Raw genomic sequence first — 25,028 nt, 5'->3', positions numbered from 1 at the left:
ACTTCTGAACCTCTTCCTACACTGGACTGAAATACTGAAGAGAGACACATAGGACACAGTCCCTCATCTCCTGAAATGCAAATGCCTTTTGCTCCTTTTGGAACAAAAAAAAAATAAAATTGGAAAACCAACTCTGTAAAGCAACAACTTGCACTTACCCAAGGAAAACAAGTGATTTCAAGGTTAATGGGCATCCTTTTCCAGATATATTTAGGTGGGTGCCCTATCTCTACTGAAAACTTATGTCAAAGCCCTGAGAAGCACATCAGACCTCTGGAGTTTCACATTTCTTCTAAAAGCCATGCCACCACCCAACAGCTGAAGAGGTTTGGCCAGATGCCTGCATCCCCACACAACTACAGTCTCTGCAAATGCTTCTGTGGCTATTTATTGCCAAAACCAAAAATGCATTTAAATAACTTCCAAGAGTTTTTATTTTTTGCTGATGTTATCTTGCAATATCTTTGAAAAATAAACTCAAGTTTCGAACAATAGACAACTGAATTCCCTCATGCTGTCTTCCATTATTAGACTATCACTTTTTCCTCTGTGTACGCTCATCCCTTCTTATGTTCCTTCCATTCTGTTTCTACCAGGGCAATGAAAATGAACCAGCTGGATTTACATTCATATTTTCATTAATTACCATGGCTCTCAATATTTTTGGGCCAAGGGGCCACCATGAGTGTTTTGATACTTCTCACAGCTTGCCATGCATTCCTGTCATCTACCTTTTAACATAAATCTCTCACCCATTTCTTTAATTTTCACGGTCCCAAGTATGAGCTCTGACCTACTTGTTGTAAGTTGTTGAACCATCAAACACTCACAGACCCACTGCAGGGAATGGTTACTTACTCATATATGCTCACATACCATTCATTATCTTTGAGAGCTCATCTAACTCTGTTGTTGATTTTAAGTCTGGTGAATGCTTTTCTCTAAAACTGGGGTCAAATCTGACCTCACAATATGGCAGATTAAGCAGGAGAGGAGTTAAAAAGGAGCAACTCTTACAAAATTCCACCTACACTTTCTTTATGAAGAAGTACAACACCCATGTTATATCATGAAAGCATACTCACTGGCGTTTTGGTAATTGAAGGCAGGGTACTGTTGCCTGGCAACTTATCTGATTACCATTTTTTCAAGTATCACATGCACATTTAGATATGTTGCATAATAATGTCTCACTTTTAAGCAGCCTAATCCAATGGGAAAAAAAAGAGGGGGATGGGGGCAGGAAAGCTACAAAAATTCATGTCTTTCTTTTCTGGAAAAAAAGTACAAGATAGTAGCTCAAAACCAGGTTGAAACATTAGTATTCCTGAATTTTATTCCTGCTTTTCCTGGCTTGCTGAATGTGCTTATACAAGCATTTTACTTTATCTACTTGTCTGCAAAATGACACTAATAATACCAGCCTCACAGAGACACGCTGAAAATTCATTAAGAACTGAGAGATTCTCAAATGAAAGATGCAGTGGAAGTGCTGGTGTTTGCACTTACACAGCTTTTTAGCACTCCAAGCATTGCTAAGCCATGGTCCTTAAGCATAGCAAATGTTCATCACTGTCATGACATTGTCCAGTCCTTGTTTCTCAAACCAAGGAAACTGTATTTCTCGCATTAGAATGGGACACTTTCCCATTTTCTATGTCTGATTTGTAGCTGGGGAAAGAAAAAATAGAACCAAAAAACCTACTCCCACTGCCCCACACACAAGGCAGCATACCCCAGCTTGGAGTAACTATCTAAGAGAAGGACATGGATTCTAGAAGTTGACCTTTTGCACATCCACAATTTATAAAGTAACATAATATAACATAATGAATTGCCTTCTTTCTATATGCACCTTAGCATTCCACTGCACAGGAAATGGCTTAGCTGCCCAGGGCACTCCTAATACCATGCTAACCTCTGTCAGCTAAAGTGGCTGAGGCTGATGGTTTGGAAAGTATTTCATCTCCATGGTAAAGTATTAAGCAGCAAAGGAAAACCAAAAGCAACAGCAGCCAAGCTCAATATTGCTAAGGAATCATTACATTACCTTCACAGCAGCTTTTTTCTCTGTAGTAAGACATCCAAGCATTTTTATAAACCATGCCGTACATCCTGAAGCTCCTGTACAAGTCCACTTCCAATTAAAAGCCAAATTGTAAAGTATGCCTTGCGAAGAACCGCTGGATCAAAATAAACCACATCACATGGTATCTACTGTACCACTAGGGGAAATTCACACATCTTAAAAACAACAGAAATCACAAAAATAAATAACTCTTCTTCTAGAACTTACTAGAAGCATCCTTACCATAAGCCTCTGCTGACACAAAATACAAAGAAAACACGTGGCTCAAAGTGTCCCATGGGTTAAGCAAGTCTGGCTTTGCTAGGTCAGTTAGCAGGAGAGGAAACAGCCAAATCCACGCAATCATCAGGAACACTCTGCCCCAAGCAGAGAGGAATGACTACCTAGAGCTCTGCATAGACACAGCCCCAGCCAAGATTTCTCAGTCCAGATTAGGCTGGTGGAGCCAAATTATTTGGATCATGATCTGTGCATGCATTCTGGATGAAAGAAATAAAAACAAAACAGACTCCCCATCCCCAGAAGGCACTTGGCAGTACATACAGCACTATGCAAGAGCTACCTATACTAAAGACAGAGCTCCTCCCTTCAGAAGTACTTCATCATGCTCCCAGCAGAATCATGAAAACGGGACAAAGAGGTACTCCACAGATGTTCTTCATATAGGCTACATCCAATAAATGGCACACCTGAGAGCACAGATCCAGCAAGGAAGAAGTCAAACAGAAGCTTCACCACACTATGCTATCAACACTCACCTAGTGACTACTAATGCTTGTATCTTATGCAATGAAAGCAAGACAGCATTTGTGGTAGGGAAGATTCCCTCAGTCATTTAATCCAGCTTTGACAGAAGCATGTGAGGGCGGGGGAGTTTCAAAATAAGGTTGTGGTGAGCTCTAGTGCACTGACACCAACAAAAATCCAGAACAAAAAAAAAGGTAACATAAAACACTTCCCTCTTCTATGCAATGATTAGACACCTCTGACCTAGTAACTGATAGGTATGCTCATTCAGATATGCCTACAAACAAATCTCTAAAGCAGTCTAGCTTTTATTTTGCCTCTGAAGACATGTTAATTAGCAGCGTACACCTGCAAAGCCTTTTACACTCATTTTAGCTGGACTGTAAGGTGCATAAGCTCTGGCTCACAGCAGACATTATTGGGTGTATCATTTACAGTCAGGAATGCAGTGCTCTGACTAACCAGAAAGAGAGCGTTGTTCTGAATTGGCACAGATGTTGGTATCTGCTCCTGCAGAGCCAAAGCCCTTGCCCAGTCTGGCTTTCTTTCAAGACTTCTTGTGGTCGCCTGCACAGCCACCTTACCGAGGAACTCGGGAACCATCTGGATACTCCTGCCTCACATATCATAACAGAAATGTGAATACTAGACCAGTTCATTTCTGACGTACATGGCTAACCAGCCCTCTGCTCCCTCACCCAGTCTGTACTGAGGCTGCAGAGCTAAAGCAAGCAGCATGGTCAGGTGAGAAAGCCACCAGAGAATACTGAAACACATACAGGAAGCAGATATGAGAAGGGATCATTTACAAACCTTACCAAGCAAGCTACAAGCAGGTAGTACCTTTTATGTTGGAAAACATTAGCTAACTAGATGATGAAACTTCTTTCAAAAGAAGTAAGGAAATATACCATACTTTACCTTTCACATCAAGCAAATTTTGTTTTGAAACAGAACTCCCACTTGTATCGTTCAATTTCATTTCTTTCACTCCCTCCAAAAACAACTCAGGAGCACCACTGGACACTGCCTCATCTGCAGCTACACAAGAACATGCAGGATAGAAGTGACCACATATAAGTTTGCTCAGGTGCCACTTCCCCATCTGCAGGGCATAGCTCTGGCACCCGAAAGCTTAACAAGACAGTGCAACTGCTATGGAGGTAGGAAGTGCTTCCCACAAAAGGATGGTGAGGAGTAGGAATAAAGGCTTTTCCTACCTCCTGCTGGCAAACAATTTCTTTAAGTAATTGACCCATTTTCTAGAGAATAATTAGCCCTAAGGAATGAAGCACTGCTGACCTTTAATTAGCCATGTTGTTACCTCTCCTCTTACCATATAATAGCAGGCTGAGACTGAAAAAAGAAACAAAAGAACACAACAACTTAATTTCAGTTTCTTAAACATGGTATTTGTTGCGGGCAATGCAGAAAAAAAAGAGTCCTAAGGTACAATATGCAACAATAAAATTTTCCATTGCTTCTATGATCTCACCATCAAAACAAGGTCTCCTCCACACCACCACTCTTTAAGCCTCCCCAGTATATTTTCTCCTTTTTAACAGCTTTTTCATGATGCTTTCCGATCATCTTCCATGAGGAAAAACTTCCTTCTGTTGTCAGACAGCTTAACAGAAAGGACTCTTTTGCCTAAAACCCAGTCAAATCTCCTGTAGATAATTTTATTAAAATTTCATTAAGTTTCTTGCAACACAGCTCAACAACTTGGATAAGGACAGAAGTTCTTTAGTCTAAGGAAACTAGAGGCACATACCATGAACAAGGAGCACAAGAAAGCACACCACCGCCAGTGAGGCAACTCCAAAACTTGCAAAGACTCTTCAAACATATCTCACAGAGATGAAGCTTAGTGACCGATCCCATGCTGCAGAAAAAGGATCTGCCTGGCCCCAGACTCTGTGATAAGTACAATTCTGAGAATACAAACAAAACTTGCCATCAAAGCATGTTGCAAAAATAGCAAAAAGTTGGGGGAACCCCCCCTCCTCTCTCCCCACCCTCCACAGGAAGAGTGCACACTCTCCTCTCCTCCCCCTCATTCCCCCTCCACACCTTCCTCCTGGCATGATCAGTCCCCAACTGCAGTTCATTTCTAACACTTTTAAGAGTAAAACTTAAATTCAAGTAAAACTTAGATGTAAAACTTAAATTCATCTGACTAATTATGCCATGAGAAGAAAAACCCATCCTGGACACAATGCAGTGCCTGCCAGCAGCCCTGAAACACTTGATCCGAGGACAGTTACCGTCTTAACCAAGCTGACAGGTATTAAAAGCATATTTACAATGCCAGAAAACAACTCTGGGAATAAGTAGATCCACAAATTACAAGGCCAAAGGGATCCCTACATCTTGACTCCCTAGAACATCTCCAAGATGCTGAATAAAGTACAGACTGTAAAAAGATATCTTAAAAGACTGCACATGCTGTCAAGTTCATCACCTTATCCAAAAACCTCCTCCTGCCTTACACTCTAATCTAAAAACCTGCATCTCCCTTCAAGGTTAAATTTGCCTTTCACTGTTTGGCACCACATAACATTATGACACTGTCAGCAAAACTGCAGGTCCCCACTTCCAGGTACCATTTCCAAATGGATGCAGAGATCTAGGTTACTCTCAACCTACAGGCCTGTGCTATCCATACCTCTTAGTTTAGACCCCTTTACCACTTCTGTAAACTACCATGGGATCTTGCCATGAGAATTCCAAGGTTTGAACTCTCCAAGGAAGCAGCTTGTTTTCTGCCTCTACCATCAGCCTTCAGTAGAGTGGGCACAGCAATACTGACCAAGGTGACAGACATGCTGCCAGAGCCTCAGCAAGAAGTTATGCAGTAACAAGCAGTACTGTCTCAACTTCTGCTTGCCCCTCCATTTCCTTTCCACCAGACTATACTACACGCTTTTTCAATACCCCTGTGATCAGAGGATCTCAAAATGTTTCACTTTGAATCAGCTGCTTCTAGCACTTTTGCTAAGCTTTGTTTAGAAAGCTGCTATAGCTACTAGTTGAATAAACGATTTGGAGTTAAGTCTTGTTTCAATTTGACAATGACCTGTGAAATGGCATTTTCCTACCTCAGTTTCCTCTTCTACAAACGTTCCATGTTCTACAGTGGCAGCCTCAACAGAGAACTATGAAATTCTCAGATATACACACCAAGAGCATATATTCCTCAGGGAGAAAATACCTACTTTCAGATTTAGTGAAAAATCTTAACTTATCCACAGTAGCAAGCTGCTGTTACCTAACATGGGAAAACTGACATCTCTCCATGGAAGAAGTCATACCTTCTCACTGGGACAAGGTGCTGGGATTCAAGGACCTTCAGGATGTGTCATGGACACAAGAGTACCTTACAGATTTCCTAAACAATTTTCCTCAGTGCTGGCTGAAAGTGCCTACAGGCATTTTGGTCTCCATGTCAATAAGTCTTTCTTTTCTGTTTCCTAATAACTTATAGTAATTTTTGTTTTAATTACTTCCTATTTACCACCAAACAGTAGCTAGCCCCATCTCTAACTGATGTTGCACATATATCAATGCATTTGTGTCCCTGGAAAACACAGAATGGAGCTCTTTGGGCAATCTGTTCTTCTTGCAGATCCCCAATGCACACAGCTCTGACAGTCACAGAGATGTTACCATCTTGCCTGTGAAAAAAAACAGCTCCTGCAGGGACTGCTTTTTTTCCTCAGAAATAAGAGAAAACAGGAAAAACATGTCAAATAAACAATGCCAGAGAACAATACAAAACCAGAGTTTTTCTGCATCTGCTGTGTAATTATAAGGCTTAACAAGTTTGTACATCCCCAGTAGTTTTGGACCAGCAATGTGAAATGATCTCTAGGAAGCCCCAGTGTAACGGTCCAGCTTAAGATGAACAGGGCAGCCTCCCCACCATCCCTGCTCCTAAGCATCCTAGAAACAATTTGCAAAACCCTAGCGTAAATGAGTGAATGGGGAACAGAAGGAATCAGATTTTCCATTTTGCAAAAATTCAGCTATTCTGAATATTTTTCCATACCAAAAATGGAACAAGAGCAAACATCTTGAGACTAATTTATTCTTTTTAAAATAGAAAAGACTCTCATTTTCAGCTGACTGTAGTATCTGTATCCCTGACCTCTGGCTTTACACACAGGAGTAATTCACAAGGTTGCAGAAAACTCACTGAACGGACCAGAGCCAGTTCAGCTCTGCAAACGCTGGGCTCATTCAGAGCTATTTCCCTTGCCTGGAATAAAGTTTTACAGAAATCAATACAACAAGATGTTTCGAGACATTTCTTTCCTTTGCATGGGGAAGAAAAAGAACTAAAAAATAAAAAAGGCACTATCCGGTGAAAAGCAGCTCCGATTTCAACAACCCTTCCACCCTGCTTTCCCTGAGCCCCGAAAACTTCGCAGCCGGGGTCGGGAGCTCCCGAGCAAAACCCCCTCGACACGCACCGCGCTGCCGCCCCGAGGAGCTGCGGGGGGCGGCGGGGCCCGGCCTGCGGGGCTGCGCCGCTCCCCGGGAGGGGGCGACACACCGGTGCCCGGTGGCCCCGCGGGGCCCGCCGCTGGCGGGGAAGCTCCGCTCGGCCGCCCGCCTTTGTCTCGCTCCGGCCGGCAGCCGCCCGGCAGGGGCGGCACGTCCCTCCCGCCGCCAGAAAGCGAAACCAGCGGCGCCGGGCGCCATCCCCGCCCTCCGCCCCGGGCAGCGCATCCCCCGCGCCGCTCGGCTGCGGGGAGGCCGCCGCGGGCCGCGCGCACTCCCGGCGGGGCGGCCGTGAGGGCAGCGGCCGCGGGCAGCCCCCGGTGCCGCCGCTCGGCCCCCCCGCCCGGCCGCGGCTCGTGTCCTCACCGGTGTCCATGGGTGCCCCGCGGCCGGCGGGAGGTGAAGTGTGCCAGTGACACTCGCCCGTAGTATGGATGCGGTTTCAATCTGCACATGCTCGCTCCCGACAGCCAGCCTGCCCCGCCACCTTCCCTTAACTCTTTCCGCACTGCCTCGCACTGCCTCCCCCGCCCCGCGGCGCCGGCCCCGCGTCCTCCTGCCGGCCTGCAGCCGCTTCCCTCGGCCCGCAGGCGGGGGGGCCGGCCCGGCGAGCCCTCGCGGGGCCATCGCGGGGCACAGAGCCTGAAGGGGTAGCCCCAAGGGAGAGACCCGCGTCCCCTGGAGAACCGGACCCTGCCGGTGCGGGCCGGTGTGTGCTCAGGTGAGCGTCGGGAACACCCTGCCCTAGCCAAACGCCTGGAGTGCTGGCTCCGGCTGGGAACGCGAAGTGGCACAGTGCGCCTTGGCAGGTGAGCCTGCAGTACGAGTCCTTCATATTTACTCCTCCAAAGAAATCCGTAACAAAAACAAATAATCACACACACCCCATCAGCTGAGGGATGTAACCCCCATGCGCCTGTTGTTGGATCTGGACGCTGACAGGACGTCCCTGCAGCTCAGGAAATCAAGCACAGCTATCAAAGGAAGCATTTGTCTGCAGCTTCAGTATTAAAATAGAAATACAATCTCAAAAAATGTGTTTTTCTACCCAGAAGGATCTCTCCAGATTCAGGAAACTGCCCGAGGAAGAATAGTAAGAAAATAAATTTCAAGCATAGGTAGTAAAAATAAATTAAAATCCTTTCTCTGGCTACCTTAACTCTTCGGCAGCACAAGAACACAGGAAAAAAATGCCTTTCTTTGGCATGAGAAATCAGGAGAGTGCAGTCCTGAACCAGGGTTCAAGCAAACAAATACCCCCTCTGTAGCTCTGGCTTCCCTCTGAAAAAGTGGAGATGGAGGTAACCGGCAGCTCTCTGCGGTGAGGCGTAGCTGGCTAGTGCCTCTGAAGTGCCTTACAGTCTCCAGACAAAAGTGAGCAAGGTTTTAGTTCTGGCCGTTTCCGGAGAGAGACATTAACATATTCTGGGATAAAATGGTAACCTGAAGTGACACGAATGCAGAAATGGCAGTTGATCTTGAACCCAGAGATCTGTCTTTGACCAGCACTCTGCTTTTCCTAATGGGTTACTGACTTAGGGCTCTTGTCTGATCTTCCCAGGCCTCTGATGCAGTCCACATTTTCTTTCTTACAGGCACAAGGATTCCTGGTCTGTCCTACCTTCTGTAGTACCAGAAATGATGAACTAATGCTTTTAGCAGAATGAGGATGTTTTTATGACCTCTGTTTAATGACTCAGCATTTCTGGTTTCAATAATAAATAGTCCCAATAATGAGGCAACATCGCATCTGTGCAGGCCCCAATGCAATTATAATGAAGGACTCTCAAGATGTCTGGCAGCAGTGACTGTGTTAAAGGCAGGTGCTCTCTGGAGAGGCTGCTCCTTCAGCCCCAGAGCTGCAGGGCCAGCAGACGCTGCGCACACCGAAGGCGCCGCGGCCGAGCATTTGATGGCTCTGCGTAACGCGGGAGTGCCCGGGCTGCTGCCCGGCGCTCCCTCTGCGCTCGCCCGGGGAGCTCTGTGTACGAACCTCTGTAGCTGCTCCGAGGATGCCACAATGCAGCAAACCAGCCTGTCACCGAGTCACCTGATTGCACAATCTCACTGTGAGAGCTGGAGATGCAGAAAGATGGAGCGTTTTAAAGGGGAAATGGAGAATAACGCACAGCTAGCCCTGCCTCAGCAACTGAGCCGTGCAAGCTAGGGCAGCGCTGCTTGTGCTGGTGACCTCAAGCTGGATTAAAAAAACCCACAGTTGCTTTTTATAAATTTCAACACAGCTGAGAAGGAAAATGGTAAAATAGCTAAGACATCTTTGATGTTCTAAAGAGCACCTTAAAATACTCTATACAATTAGGCAGTTGGAGAAGACAGCAGCCTGAAGCAGTGTTCATGTATTTATTGTGAAATAGCATCCTTTAAAAAGCACCGAGGACCGTGCTAGAGATATAGTCAAGAGAGAGATAATTTCACAGTATGAGACAGCATGAATGTTTCACAACATGAGAGGAGAGAATGCCTTACAAGGAGCAGAGGAAAGGTCAAAGAGAGAGGAAGAAGGGAGCTGAGAGATACTCACCTACAAGAAGGGGAAATCAAGAGCCAAAGATGGATCGGAAAAAATGAGCAGCACGTGTAGGGAATACACAAATGTGTATTCTCCTGTCTAGTCACATCATGCAGAGAGAGGAAGGAGGAGGTACGGATAAAGGAGAGGTCTCCCAGAATGAGGAGAAAGGAAGGAGGAGGCAGTGAAGCAGGGTGAGGGGAATAAAGACACTGTACTGTGTTGAGGGGACAGGCAGGAGGGAGAAATGTCAGAGTGAGCACCTGATGGTGGTGCTGTACACCTGAGAGCTTGTTCAGCTCTCCCTAGCTGCATCAGCTGGTCCAGAAGAGCTGTTATTATTCTATTCAGCCTTGTTTCTTTCAGCTTGAGCTGCTATAGGAAGAGAGAAAAAGAATGAAGTTGAGATTATAATACAGTGAAAGTGGGAGTAGGCTGAAGACTGGGGACAAAGGCAGACAATTTCTAGAACTGCCCTTTTGTCAGGCGTTCACAAGAAAGTTTGAGCTCCCCAAGGCCTCGTGCTGGGAGCGAGCACCATTCTCTGTAGAGCATCCAGGCTGGGACGCTCTGGGTGCGCAGGAAGCTGGGTCCAAGATGAAAAGAGTTTGTGGTGACATAAGGGTTCTCTAGTCTCTCTGCAGCCACTTGTAAACGGGTGGCACAGGGAATGCTGCTGATCTTCAGGTGTGTGTTGTCTTTTTCTGAAATAGCATAGATCATATATAATACCTGATCTAGTTCCTATATGTGTGCCCAAAATCAGTTCAGATGTTTCTGCACCAGGCTGGTTCTGGAAGGGTTTCTTTATTTGGGTCTAGTATAACATGGGGCTGTGTGGAAACATCTTGGAAAGTGGCATAATCATATTTGTTTGCAGCTATACTACTGTATCTGGACATGATAAGGAATGCAGCAATACCCAAGCTGGTTCCTCACTCATCCATTCTGTGACAGGCAGAGTTTAATCCCTCACTTAAATTTTTATTTGTGTGCTTTATTTGTGACACATTGTTACACTGAAGAAAAAAAATACTTATGTCTTCAGAAACACTTTAATGTGGTCATTACACTGGTATCTGAGTACATCACAAGTATCACTGCCACTGTAGTCATTCCCAGTGAGGTAAGATCTTGCTCTGCAGACTGGGCTTTGAAGTTCAAACATGTTTCAGTTTAAAAGAATTCTAAATTTGAGATGCATAGCATCTTTCTTTCCCCAGAGAATTTAGTTTTATATGGCTCTTTATATTTAAATTACAGTTTAATCCAGTGGATGTTCATCCCTTCTGTATATCCAGTCATGGTCTTGAAAAAGATGCAGCTGGAAATTAGTCTTACTAGTTTAGTCCAAGTGGCTTGTCTGATACTGCTTAGGAACTACTGAGGAATGGGATCCATATTTCCAGAGTGGGGTTTAAGGCCAGGCTTATTAAGTCATACTTGGCCTAATTTCTTGATTCATTTTAAACATGCTAACGGGTTCTGCACCAAATGAAATGAGAATCTCACCTTATAACACTCCCCATTCTCTACACAGCCGACCCAGTGCTTTGAAGGAAACATCTGTCATGAAAAACTTCATCACCATTGTTTAAAACCTGTCAAGGTCCAGTCAGGTTTTTCCCTCCCTGGGGAAATTTGTTTTTTTCTGTCCTGTTTTCCTGAGGAGGTCCCACAATTGGAAATTAGGAATTTCATCTCCCTGTGTGTATAGAAAAAAGAGCAGATGCTCTGTGTTTATTTAATAATCCCCCATGGATGTACATCTAAAACATGGGCTTCTCTGACAGGAAACTGAGGAGCAACATTTAGGCTTGCAAGGAAATTAAAGAAGCAACTTTTTTTTTTTTTTTTTTTTTTTTGCCTGAAGGGGCCCCAACCACTGTGGTGACAAATGTTATTCAAATACCTGAAGTAGGAAATGGATTTTGAAGAATACCTCAAGTCATGTACTGTTTCATATCAGCTTGCATAGGTCTTCATGCAATACCATAGAAATTGCTTTCTTTGTCTCCTTTTCCTTATGGTGCAGGTAGAAAAAATACAAGCCATGGATTTGCTGAGCTTTTTGAAGAAAATATGAAGGAAAATTTCAAACATGGTTCCTCCAAGCTGGAGGAGACTCCCTGGAATGATGGCTCCTCTCTCTCTTTTGCTTGTGCCAGGGCCTTGGGTTTTTTCTATGGCTAGCCCCATAGACACTAGCCCCATATTCATCACTCCTGAGAAAAAAATAGAGGCAGAAGTTGCATCCATGAAGTTTCTTAACTTATCTCTGCACATTTGTTCTTCTAATGGTGCCTCTGCCAGTCTCTGTAGTATGGTGCAGTCCTTGGGATCAGGTTCAAAGTGTTGAAGGCTAGACAGCAGTCCCCAAGGAAGCCAGAGTGTTTTTGAAAACTCTAGGCTTTCTCTCTGTGACTGCTGAAATAATTTCCTTACTCAGACCATTTTTCTTTCCTTTAGATATAGATCATAATAGGAAAGCTTACATTAGTATTTAGCTTTTCTTTCCTTCAAAGCATTTTTCTCTAACAGATACCTGCCATGCCTTTTGGCTTGGTAAGAGCTTGGCTCTGAAACTAAACACTGCAAATAGGAAATTTTACTCCTAAGAGATGTGACCAAAATGCCAGGCAGCAAAGCATTTCCCTGTTTAGGAAAGCTCTCTCAATGGGTGTTTCTATTCAAGGTATCCATGGGAAAAAATGTTAGTAAGACATTATTTCATAGGGATTGTCAAAGCTTGTGAGTTTCCTCTGGGATGTTCCGGGATTATCTCTTTGGACTGACAGAAAAATTTCTCAGCAGAGAACTAGTGTCCTCCACTAGCTTCTGCCACCTTTGCCTTCATGTGGGTTAGATGCCAGACAGGTCCTTTGGAACAGAGCAGCCTGAGATCTCTAGAACAAGCAGCAGACAAGATTTACCTGAGGTGTGACTGATGTCTGACTAAGTTAGCCTGTGTTTGCTTGAATTTTTAATGACAATAACTAAAAAGAATCCTTTATGGTTTCTATTCTAGATTCAAGGGCAGAAGAAAAGCAAGTATTATATACATGGAAATTACAGAACCTGAGGGGTTTGGCAGCAATCCTGTTTCCTCTTATTTTGCCGGGTTCAGCAAAATGCAAACATAGGTTTGGGGAGAGGCAAACCACTTTACAAACCTGTACATGTCCAGTCGAACTTGATCCAATAATCTGTTTTGGGGAGATGTGTTTCCCATTAAAAATGGCAGGAGACTGGAGGCTTGAAGGCTTGGGTTGTACTCAGATGTGCTTTAGGCCTTCCCAATGCCCTCAAATTCACCTCCCTGTTTTTCCCCAGCTGTAAAAGAGGGAACACATTTCCTTTGCTAGAAGACTTTGAGACAAGCTGATGGAAAACAGGATAAGTGAAGAGGTGTTACATTTGAAGAGTTTCTAGAATGGCAAACCACCTGATGCTAACACTTCATTCACACATCTTATAACTCTGAGCCAGCTAAGGAAGGAGACAGAGAAGAGACATTGCACATGATTTACCTAAAATGCTTTTGAATGTCAGTGCCAGAAATAGGAGAGTTAAAATAAATAATTATTTTTCATAAAGTATCTCTGTTACATATTCTACTGCAAAATATAACTCAAAATATAACTGAGACATTAAATATTTTTGGAACAGTAGTTTTTATTTATACGACGCGACATGTGCAAAGTGCTCTGATCAACAGTAAAATGACAAGTGTCTGCTCCAAGTCACTTACAATACATTTCTCAAACATCAGTCAAGTAGTGATAATAAATGAGGGATTAGAGGGGAATGGATAAGGTGAAGTGATGGAAAAGACAAGGGTTACAATTTGAAAACAAAGCTAAATGAAGATAGTTGAGAGAAATTACGCAATAGGAATGAAGCTGAAAAAGTGTTCCTCTGAGATTTGAAATGATGTGGCAAGTGGATTTGTCAAAGGAATACATAAAATGATTCAGAGATAAAAATCGTGGTTTGAATCTCTACTCTCATGTTTCAGATATCCACAGTGAGCTGCCCAGGAACACTCCACAGGCCAGGAGCTTTTAGAATAACTAAAACTTCTGAAATAAGGCCAGGTTACTTCGTTATCATAGATGCATGTCATAGGCAAGGACATTTCTAGACAGAGGAACAAAGAAAGAGAAAGGAAGTCACCCAGCAAATTGTATTTCCTTTGTATTAGGCTAATCCCCCTGATAAAGGGACATTATACTGGAGTATCTAAAGAGAGAAAATCAGTAACAGACTTTTACAGTCCTCCAGTTTCCATCATCAGTTATCTTGGCAACCTAAATTCATCTTGTTATCATTAAATTGTAGCACTTAAAGGTCCAAACAGAGAGGAAGTTGCATGTTTATCTACAGCTTCTTGGTATAACCATAATAATAAATAAATATATCTTTCTTCTACAATGTAATGGATCTCAGGGATTACTATCACCTAGAATGATCTCTTAGCTATCATAGACCATTAATTTTCATGGATATATTCCAGTATTAAAAGCTACAACTCATTCTTGAAAACTTGCAGTTGGCTGTAGGCCAATAAAAAATGTCTAATTTTGATGAAGACGTAAGGAGATGAAGAATTCACCACATTAGCTTGTTCTAGTGGTTAATCATTTTCTGTGTCTCATTCTTCACTTGAATTTGTCTGGCTTAATAGCTCCTCCACTCAGTCCTCAGTACAGCTTGGTCTGCTCAGAGCCCTTTCCTGCTAGTATTTTATGCCTCCAACAGTACCAATTCATTAATCAAGCCATGAATCAAGTCATCTTCTTTTCAGTAAGTCAGACAGGTTGAGCACTGAAAGGTTTCTACAATTAGACATTTTCTTTAGATCCTGAATAATTACCAAGCTCCCCTTGCACCTTCCCCAGCTTTTCAGCAAACTTTGAAAATAAATATCCTGCATATGATTAGTCTAATGAGTGCCACAAAGGGAAAAAGAGCAACCTGGTACTGGTACTCACTATTCCCATGTTTATGCATTCGAGGATTGATTTCACCCTTTTTGCCACAGTATCTCACTGGAGTAAAACTGTTCCATACTGTGATGATCCTGATCCTTTTCAGAGTGCTGTTTTTTCCAGGGTAGAGTTTCTGATTACACATCTCTTAATTTCCCATCTGGTTCCCACATGCATAATTTTGCATTTGGCTGTAGTAAAAGGCTTTTTGCTTGAACATGAAATGATCCTTCCTGCCCTATATAAATGCTTTGCCCTCATCATTGCATTCCACCAGGCTTCCCAATACTTGCATATTTTATCAGCAGTGAGTTTCTATTTACTTCTAGGGCAATGATGGAAATACTGAATAAAACTGAATTTAAAACTCATCCTAATACTACTTCCATGGCTTTTGCAAAGTGACATGGCTTTATTTTTTACTATGTCCAGCAGACAAACTTGGCTGGCCTATTTTCCTTGTGCTTCAACCATCCTGTATCCTGTGTATTTCTCAGAGAATGAGAGTGATCCAGTGTTGCTCCTGATCCTGATTTAGGATAAAATCAAGCAGAATTTACAACCCATACAAGTATTCACTCTTGTCCAGTCAGGACTTGCTGTTGGTTACCATGTTATGTCTTCATAGAACTGCAGAAGGTAGGGCTAGAAAGAACTTTGAGAGCGTCTCTAGTCATCTTCTTGCTCATGGCAGGGGTGCTTAAATTATTCTTGCCTTTTTTTAAATTTACTTTTTAATCAAGATTATTGTGATGCTGGAAAATACATCTCTTTATTTTCTTACTCTTTGTCAAAGAATTCTCTATCAGTTAATATTTTTTCCACAAACTGCTGTTAGCCTTGTTAGTGGACATCCACTGTGATTATTGACTTTGCCAGTTTTTAAAAAATATTGCCATAGAGCAGACACTCCTTTAGTATTCTGCTACTTCCTTGCTGTTAGAGGATTTATGAAATATCAGTATCAGCAGGCTAGAGATCAGTTAAATAAGCTCTATTAGTATGCCCATGTAAGCCATCCACACCTGCTGATTTTAAAATATTTACCTCCAGTACATACTTTACATTCCTTCTGGTCACTAACAGAGTGGAAAATTTTTCATCAGCCCATGTGATACAAGTGCATCATCTTTCTTCTTTCCAAATGCAGAACAGAAATATGTCTGGAATATTTGCCTTTTCTGCAACTTTATCAATTCCTCATCTGCATTGAGCAACAGCATGTACCCTTATTAAGGCTTCTATAGTTCTTAATATACTCTAAACTTATTTTATTTTCTTAAGCCCTGCCAGCCAATGATTTTCCTCTGTTGTGTTTTTAATTTGTCTATTTTTATATTATGCAACTTGCAATTTATATTGATTGCTAAATATTTCCCATTTTATCTATTTGCTTTGTAGGCTTTGTATTTTCTAACTATGCCTTCACTTCATACATTGATTCAGGATGGCATTTTAAATAATATTGTTCTCTATTATGCTTACAAAATTGGGACTTCTCTAAAATCCAATGACTCTTACACAGCTCTCAGTTACCTGCCATATTTTTTTGTCTGAGTTTCTCTTCAACAGCTTTAATGTGTTTTGTCCTATTCTCTAGTCTGATTCAGTGGTCTCTGAGTGACTCTTCTTCTCCACTGGTATCTTTTGTTTTGTTACCATTTAGTGCATTAAGCCATTATGCATTAAAGCACCTGTGGGTCTAAATTCTAAAATTCTGGGAGGTTGTACCTAAAACAGAGCATACCCTCTCCTTCTCATACTAGTTTTTTGGTTTTTTTAATTGGAAGCAAACTAAACCAAGTAATTTTACTGTATAAATTATTGCAGCCATTTTCAGAATGCTGGTTCAATTATTTTTTTCATAGCAATGAATGACTTTCTTTAGAATTAACATCAATTAATATTATTCTTAACAATCAATATATGAGTTATACAACAGTTTCACTAGCAAAAGAGTTCTTTTGCAGTCTCCACTGAATACAGTAGCTGATATTTCACTGTTACCTTATTTTTGTTATGTTGCTTTCAGAATGCGTTACACAGGAATATTTCTCCCATTTAACCAGATAGCCTCAGGCCTAAAGAAGTTTGAAGTTCATCACAGAGGACTGAAGACTATCCAGAAGCCTGAACAAGCAGCCTCCTAATCTCATCTTGTATTTCACCTGCCATAGACATGCATATGATGAAGAACACATTAAAGTGATGCACAGGGAGGTTAGTGCACTATTTTAAAAAGTAACTCCTTCCTTCCTCCTTATTCAGATCTTGTCACTGTCCTGGTAGCAGTCCCACAGTAAACACACAAACCCAGCAAATGTCAGTGAGTTAGGCAGGGTGGGACCTAAATGTTCCCAAATCTTTTTGATGACTAATAAGAGTCAGATGAAAAAGACAGTCTCTCTACAGATATGCTAAATAAATAACTACTTCATTAAATATTCATCTATATCTTACGCAGCAAAGTTCCCCATCAATAGGTATTGCCCCAGCATAAATTGCATAGGGATTGTCATAATATTGTCTAAAGAGTAAATCTTCATTTTGGAAAGTAATTAAGAAGATTTTTTTATAAAGAATTTAATGAGATTAAGTAAATACATAATCCTGTAGAATGTTTAGTTCATGATATGTCCAAAAGAAATTAGATTTTCTGTTATAATGTAACTTACACTTATTGAATATTTTACACTGACTATGAATGCCTGCTTAACAATATTCAGTCCAGAGATCTATAGAATTTTCTATTCCAGAAGAGACCAGAAATTATGTTCCTGACACCAAATAATCCCAGTCATCCTGCAAAGCTCTCAGTTATAATTAGTAAAACTGCTGCTGGTCGTTAGAAATCAACATCAGAAATATAAGCACAGGACCAGATCAAGTGAGCTGAATGTGAGCAGAGGTCCTGCTGAACCTCTGAGGTCAGCTGTAAAAGTCATCTGAACAATTAGTTGTGACTCTTTATCTATGGACAGATCCAGGTCTTAACAGTACGGCTGCAATTCGCTGCTTATTCAGTTCTGAGAACTGGACACTTCTGCATGATGATGCACTCCATCCTAAGGAGACTAATCAAGTTTCCCTATCCTCACTGATGATAGATGGAGCCAGATGAGTAGTTCAGGCTCATTTCTTGACTACTAGGTAGCTGAAATTAGGCAAAATAATCACAGACTGATGGTCAAACTAGATACATTCTGTTTCATTGCATCCTGACAAACTATATGAGACAGAAACTAAACTGGTCAAATGAGAATCAGAAGGAAGCCCAAATCAGAGGGTATGCTCTGATTCATAAGTAAATCTCACTTTCATAATTTGACCTCTATCAGACCTATGCCACCAAATGCTTTCAAAAGTTTTTTTTCATAGTTGTCGTTGCAAATGGGAACTAAATGACCTCTTTTATATCATTCCAAAGCAAAAATACAAGCTAATAGAAGGGGAATTGAGAGTAAAATGTCAGGACTGAATTTCACGTCTTTGGAAAAAAAAATTAAAAATCCATAGTTGCTTTTTGGTTCAAAGCCATTTTAAATTTTGTTGTAACATTGGGCATGCTATTCTATTACACTTTAACACAGCCAAAGATGATATCAGTTTATAAAATCCATTTGGAGTCAGCTACATTTTCAGTAGGCTTTTTTCTTAAGGGATGTCTGTCCTTCCAAGCAATTAAGGGTTCTTTATTAGCCCATTTCAGAAGTACAGACTTCACCATCAATTGGTGTTCTTCTCAACTCCTGTAATAAGACCAAAGAAATAGTACATCTTCCCCAAATAAGCTGTTTCTCCAGCATAATCCCATGCATGAGCCAACACTACTAACTGTATTGTACTGACTATTATACATTTATGTGCTCATAATTCTGTGAACATTTAGCTGTTACTTATTTGCAAACATCACTGTGCCATGAGTAAAACTTGGATAAACTAGGAAATCCCGAACCCCACTTTGATAGTCAGACTGTGGTGTTCCTTGCTTTTCCATTACACTTCACCAGGTCTCTACACCCTTACCCCAATTTTTACCCCAAAGTTCCTGTATTCTCATTGCCCTTGTTCCATGATCAGGATAAGGAAAAAAGAGCAAAGCTCATTACCAGGTGGGCATATCAGCAGTCAAATTAACACTTTCTGGCAGAGCAACCTCACTAGACTTGTGCTATCTTAGACTTGTGCTTATTATTTTTAGGGCATTTCTGGCATAGCAGAACACTGTTTCCTGAAATTCCCAAGAAGGTGTGTTTAGACAACCTTAGAAACATCTAAAACTGATGTGCACACAATGAGTAAAAAGATACAGGTAGACAAGTCAATGTCCAAGCTGCCCCCACCTGCTGACAGCAGGCCTGTAACCCCAGCTGGCAACCCCAAGGTGCAGCAGGCACTGCTGGGTTTCCTGTGTCCCTTTGTCGTGACCCATGAATATCAAACACTGTGACATCCAACTCCTTTCTTTCCAAGAGAGAGAGTTAAAAATGGTGCTGCCATGTTCCTTGAGGCTGGCAGATAGCCTCATAGATTGTATGAAAATTAGAGCAACTGGATACACTCTGAATTGTGCACAAGCAAATCAGGCCTTCTCAGGGAACACTACAACCATTAACCCTATAGTTCACTATTTGTGTTGCTCTCCTCCCACCTGCTGGATGACAGAAGGAGAGAAAATTATCTGCAGAAATTTTTTTTAAGTGTCTGAGCAGTTCTCTGTGGTTCTTGTCTGTGCTGATATCTGGGTATCCAAAGGTAATAGTTTTTAAAAGTACATGTTACCAGTGTGAGTAACAAATACAAACTCTGCCACTGACGAGAACTAATACAGATTTCCCCATGACAATAATTTCCAACAATCTTAGCTGGAAGCCACCTCTACCATCTAGCCCTTATTCAGACTCCATAGCTCGCTAAGCACATGGTCTTTTAGCTCTGTCATCTGAGGAAAACAGAAAGGTTCTGCAGAGCTGTCTGCATCTCCATGGAGCGGGAGGCCAAGGGATATAGTGGTGTATGCTTCATAGGGGCACCCACTGATTTTGAAAAACCAAAACATGCTGGAATTACCTCAACAGATTTCAGTCCATGACTCCAGGGCTTTAGGGGCACTGAGAGCTGAAAAATGAAGTTTTGCTGGATATTATATTACAGGATCAAGGATCCAACTTACAGTGACTCAGACTTGTGGCCTTAGGTTTATCTCAGCAAAGCTTTTTGAGGAAAGGTTTTATCCCAGGTTGCTTTATACTCACCTGCAGTTGTTGGAGTGTGTCATACGACAGTGGAGTTTTTCCTTTAAAATAGGCACCAAAGCCATTTCAAGAAGGGGTTCTTTTGTTCACTTCAAAAGACAAAAAGACTTCTTTTAAAGAATGTGAACACATGAGTTGTGCAACTTCACAATGTACAGAAAATTACAGAATTCTATATAACCACAAAATATTAGAATTCAAAGCAAATAGACCTATTTCGGGTCATTGTACAGTCTTCCTTATTGTGAATAATGTTGTCATTGGGAGTAAGTTTGTGAGAGGGAAATTAGGTCAAAGTTTCAAGGATAGTAAGTGAAACAGATTGTAACAAGCTTTCTTGAAAGGCTGAAAAAAACCCAGTTTTTCCTTGTCATTCTATGTGTCCTGAGACTGCACCAGGAAAGAAACTTGAATCCAGGGACTATGCTGTAAGGTGAGGAAAGTGTTTGTAATAGCATAAAAAGAAACCAAGTGCAAACCCACGTTTGAATGATCATGACTAGTCAATGGCATTTATGGTGGGCAGAGCTGCATGTGTCATCTGGTATTTTTTTAATTCTAGTGAAGTATGTGAGTCTTGATGCTTTGTGCAAGTGATTCTCCAGGTTATGTTTGGTTTAATTTCTTGAGTGTCATTTTTACTCATACAGAGTGGCTCAGGTTTAACATATAGGGCTACTTTCCACTGGAGGAAAAAAAAAAGAAGGAAAAAAAAATCCACAGATAGAGTCTTGAACTGCATTGGGCTTGATATGGAATTCTCCCCTCCTCTGTAGCTCCAGAACAGAAGGAGCTTGGTATTGTTAAACAGTAGCTAATTAGGATGGGATTTCATGTTGCTAAGAGCTAAGTCTTTGGTATGCAGAGCCAAGCAGCAAGGGCAAAGTGTACCTATTTAAGTCTAAAGTTTGCTATTTAAAGTGTTCATCCTTGCCCAAATGTTTGTCGCAGTCAGGAAAGTGTTTCTGTTCTAATGACAGGATGGTGGGCTGTCACGATCCCATCCAGTCAGTCCAGATCAAATGTGCTCAGGATATAAGCCAAGAGACTTTTTTTTCCAACCTGCCAGCACCAAAAGCACCATCTGTGATTGATTTTGTGATAATGGTCTAAGCAGCTACTGGAAATTCAGGACACTTCCCAGAGATTTTGGTCTCTGGGGGAACCAAATATGAGCTTTCAGGAGTGACACAACTGCTGCTACCCGGAACGTGCTGGATAGAGGTGGTACAGAGCTGGTAAGACATGACCCAGTCACAAATCCATGTGAGCGTAGCCTCTTGCAAGCAGGGGTATGTTGCCTGAACCTGCGCAGGCAAATTGGTGGAAGATGTCCTGAATCCTCTCTTCTTTTATGCCTACATGGCTACAATTCACAGAATACATTTTATTGCAGCAGGCTTACCTTAAACATAAATCTAAGCTCAGATAGGGCACTGTGAACGCTGATTTCAGACAAGATTGTAGAAATCTGGAGTCAGTACCCTGCATTTCTGTATGGCCACACAGTGCTTTGCAGAGGGAATGTAAAGCTAGCAGTTCAGGCTCTGAAGCTCTCCTAGATATGAAAGCAAAAGCAACCCCTCCCTGCGGTAATGGTGGCATTACTTTGGCTCATTAGAAGAATGACATTATAATTTTGATCCAGCACAAAAATATTTTGTTAAAATTCTTAATTTATGAAAGGTTTAATATATGGTTTTTGATTTCTGTGATGTTTTCAGAGAAGCAAAATAATCTTTGGGCAAATATAAATGGTAATGACTCATGTCAATTTGTTCTTACGAGGAAAAAAACAAGGCTGAGAGGAGACAAGTGGTTTCTACAGAAGCATTTTGACCTGTTTTAAGTGTGGAAGTGGATCCAACTTTAATGAATATTAGGGGAAAACTCTTAAGGGCTTTGTGGATTTAGGAAAATAGAGAAAAGAGAAAATAGTTCTTTGGATTAATGGCTGAACCAAACATAGTTAATGTATGCAATCATTGACTTAGGAACACTTTTCCCTTCTCCCTTACACATTCCCATATGTTTATCTGGCAAAACAATCCAATACTTATGTGCTTTTTAGAAATAATTACCCAAGTGCCCACTGAGTCAGGATTATATGTTAGCATGTTCATCCAATGTCTTGGAGACATGGTTTGGGCTAAGTCTTAGAAACCCTCCAACAGAAGCCCTTAACAAATTATGGCTGTTCATACTCCGATTCATACTCCTGGTCCCTCGACACGGCCTGGGTGTTTGCCTTATCCAAGGTTTCTACTTACTCCAGATGAAGAAAGACCTCTATGAGTTTTAATTAGCAGAGGTCGCATTTATGTCTGTGAGAGGGTGATGCCTGACTTTCCCGCTGGGAAGTTTGTTTCCCTGGTAAGGCAGAAACCAGCCAAAGGCGTCGCCCACTCTCAGGACACTCGGTTTCGGAGGGTCCCTTCGGTAGCCCAAATCCTGGGCTCAATCCCGCCGTGCGGAGCGCCGCCCGCCGCTCCGCCTCCCGCCACCAGGCGGCGCCGGAGCACAGCGGCAGCGTGCGGGCACGCTGGGCACGGCGCTGCGCAGAAACGCAGACACGGAGCTTATCAGCGGTGTGTTTTACAGCAGATACCAATGGGAACACACTTCTGACTAAAAGAGAGCCCCAAAAGGGGAAAGTTGAACACCCCCATTCCCCCCCAGTTTAGATACCCAAAGCAAGCCCTTGTATGTGGGACAGGGGTGGAGTGCCTATACCTGCCTCGAGAGGTACCTCCTGTGCAGCCAGGAAGACGTTCCAAGGTCTATGGTGCCCATTAACCCTCTTGGTGGCTCTCTGGATGAACTTCCTATACTTCTTGTCTTCTTTCTCCTTCTGGTCCATAAAAAAATTCCTAGAATTTCATTCATCTGCTGTGAATGAAACTGACTCTGTGACACAAAATGCAAATCCCCCTCTTTCTCCAGCCCCTTGACTGGAATTTCTAGAATGAAACTCTTCAGTAGAGTTTCTAGAACTCACACTTCACAGCCAAGTGAGCATTTGCAGGCAGAGTTCTGACCTCCTACTGTGTGCAATTAACACTAATTAAACAAATAAGTAAAAATTACTCATGACATCCTTTGCAGAAGGCCCTAACTCAGTTTTGTGTTGTAGCTGCTGGAATTGTTTTAATTGCCTGTGTGTCTAATGCTGCATCCTGGCATGGGCTTCTGAGAGTGCAAGGAGACACAGAACACCTCTACACCAGGACTGAGGTTACAGGGCTGCCCCAGAGCAGGGGAGGCAATCAGGGACAGAGGGAGAGGCTGGGCAGTGACCTTGGCTTCAGAAGCTCCCCTGTGGACCCGCAGGACTCTGGGGAAGGGAGCATAGCATGAGGACATGGGTGGGAGTCTCTTACATTGCAGCAGTCAGCACAATGAAAGCCAAGCACCATCTAAACCTACAGCCAAGGTGCCATTTCTCTTACAAGGATTCCTGCTTCAGGCAGTGTGCAGAATGAAAGACAAGTTCTAGATCAATCTTTGAGCCTCCCAGGGAAAGCGCATTGATGGGAAATTACAAAATGAAAAAAAAATCAAATTAAGATAACATTTTCAAAACTGGCACCTTTTCCAGGTCACCCTCTTGCAGGGTGGTGCAACCAACCCTGGGGCTGGTTTTCAGAGAAACCCAACCCTTGAATTTCCCAGCACCTTTGAAACCAAGCCAAAAACATTTTGCCCAGAGGTGGAGGCACACAAAATTAGGTTTCCTTTTTAAGATGCATGTTGGCTGTGTTTGAAAGCCATATTATCGTTTATAATTTTTACCCCTCCCCTCCAGAATTTTCTGGAATCTTAAGCTGAATCACAAAAATTATGCAGATCAGAAAAATACCCTTCCACCCATTCCCTCCATGTCATTTCATTCTGGCAGCTGTGCTGTTTGGCAACGTTTGCTGCACGCAAATGAGTAGGTGGGTATCAGGCAGGCACCTCCAAACTGCGTGGGGAAGAGTGTGCTCAGTAACATTGCTTCTGCAATGAAGAAGAGGGCAGGGTCAGATCTTGAGAGCAGAGGGTGAAGTCTTGGTGGCAAGGTACTGTGGTGGTAAGATTGAGTTTGTTTCTTGCCCATTAATAGTTTTCATCTGTGACCAAGGATAAAAGTTTGAGATTTTGTCCATGTGCTTTCAGACATAGGAGGAAAGAGAGCACAGGTGCAGGTTTTCTCCTGAAATTTACAGTTATGTCATACCTGTGTATGTGTTTGCATGCTGGACCATGCTGTGATACATCCTGAGCTCCTCATCAGTGCTTCCCAGTAATCCCAAGCAGTCAAAGTACTATCAGACACTGCTTGTTTGGGCTGCCTGCTGACATCACTTGCCAGTGTTGTCCACAAAAACCAATTTGCAATACCATTTCAACCTTGTGATGGCAGCTTGTAACATCTATAAATGGGAGCTACTGCTTTGAGTCCTTAGGGGAAGGGCACAGAAATGCTTTCCTTACCAGCTCAGGAGGGGAGTGGGGCAAGCCCCAGGACTGACCCTAGAACTCAGTTGACAATATGAAAGTGGGATTGTTACCCCCTCCTCAGGCAGATGCACTACCAAGTTCTATTATTTGCCTTCCCAAAGAGATCTGTGCTGGTTTTGTGGATCACTGTGGAAACTGCCAGAAACAATCATGCCAGGGAAGCTCAACAACCGCTGTTCTGAGAGTGTGCTGTCTGGGGATCTCATCTGTGTAGAGATGGAGATCTCTCCAACACTGCTCACCTGGGGATGACCCCTCCTGAGAGAAGCAGGGAGAGGGATCTCTGCAGGAGCTCTCAACATTTCCACCCTCCATGTGGAAGTGAAATAATTCCTCCCTTTACACAATGCCTTGACAAGTCTGAAAGATCCCAGAGCAAAGATCACAAACTGGGAACTGTGTGCCTG

The 25,028-nt window shown here is 42.5% G+C and overlaps 1 protein-coding gene across 1 annotated transcript in view; it reads right to left on the bottom strand.

Annotated features, from left to right (window-relative positions):
• The window catches only part of TMEM229B (transmembrane protein 229B), a 32,660-nt gene extending 24,900 nt beyond the window's left edge, over positions 1-7,760 (bottom strand). Inside the window, exon 1 of the mRNA XM_084207569.1 lies at positions 7,709-7,760. The gene's annotated coding sequence lies outside the window, so the exon portion shown is untranslated. The remainder of the gene's footprint in view (positions 1-7,708) is intronic.
• Between the last annotated feature and the right edge of the window lie 17,268 nt (positions 7,761-25,028).

The sequence above is a fragment of the Fringilla coelebs genome (assembly GCF_963513975.1).
Source record: "Fringilla coelebs genome assembly, chromosome: 6".
NCBI classification, from domain to species: domain Eukaryota; kingdom Metazoa; phylum Chordata; class Aves; order Passeriformes; family Fringillidae; genus Fringilla; species Fringilla coelebs.
This window is presented reverse-complemented; position numbering and strand designations above follow the sequence as displayed.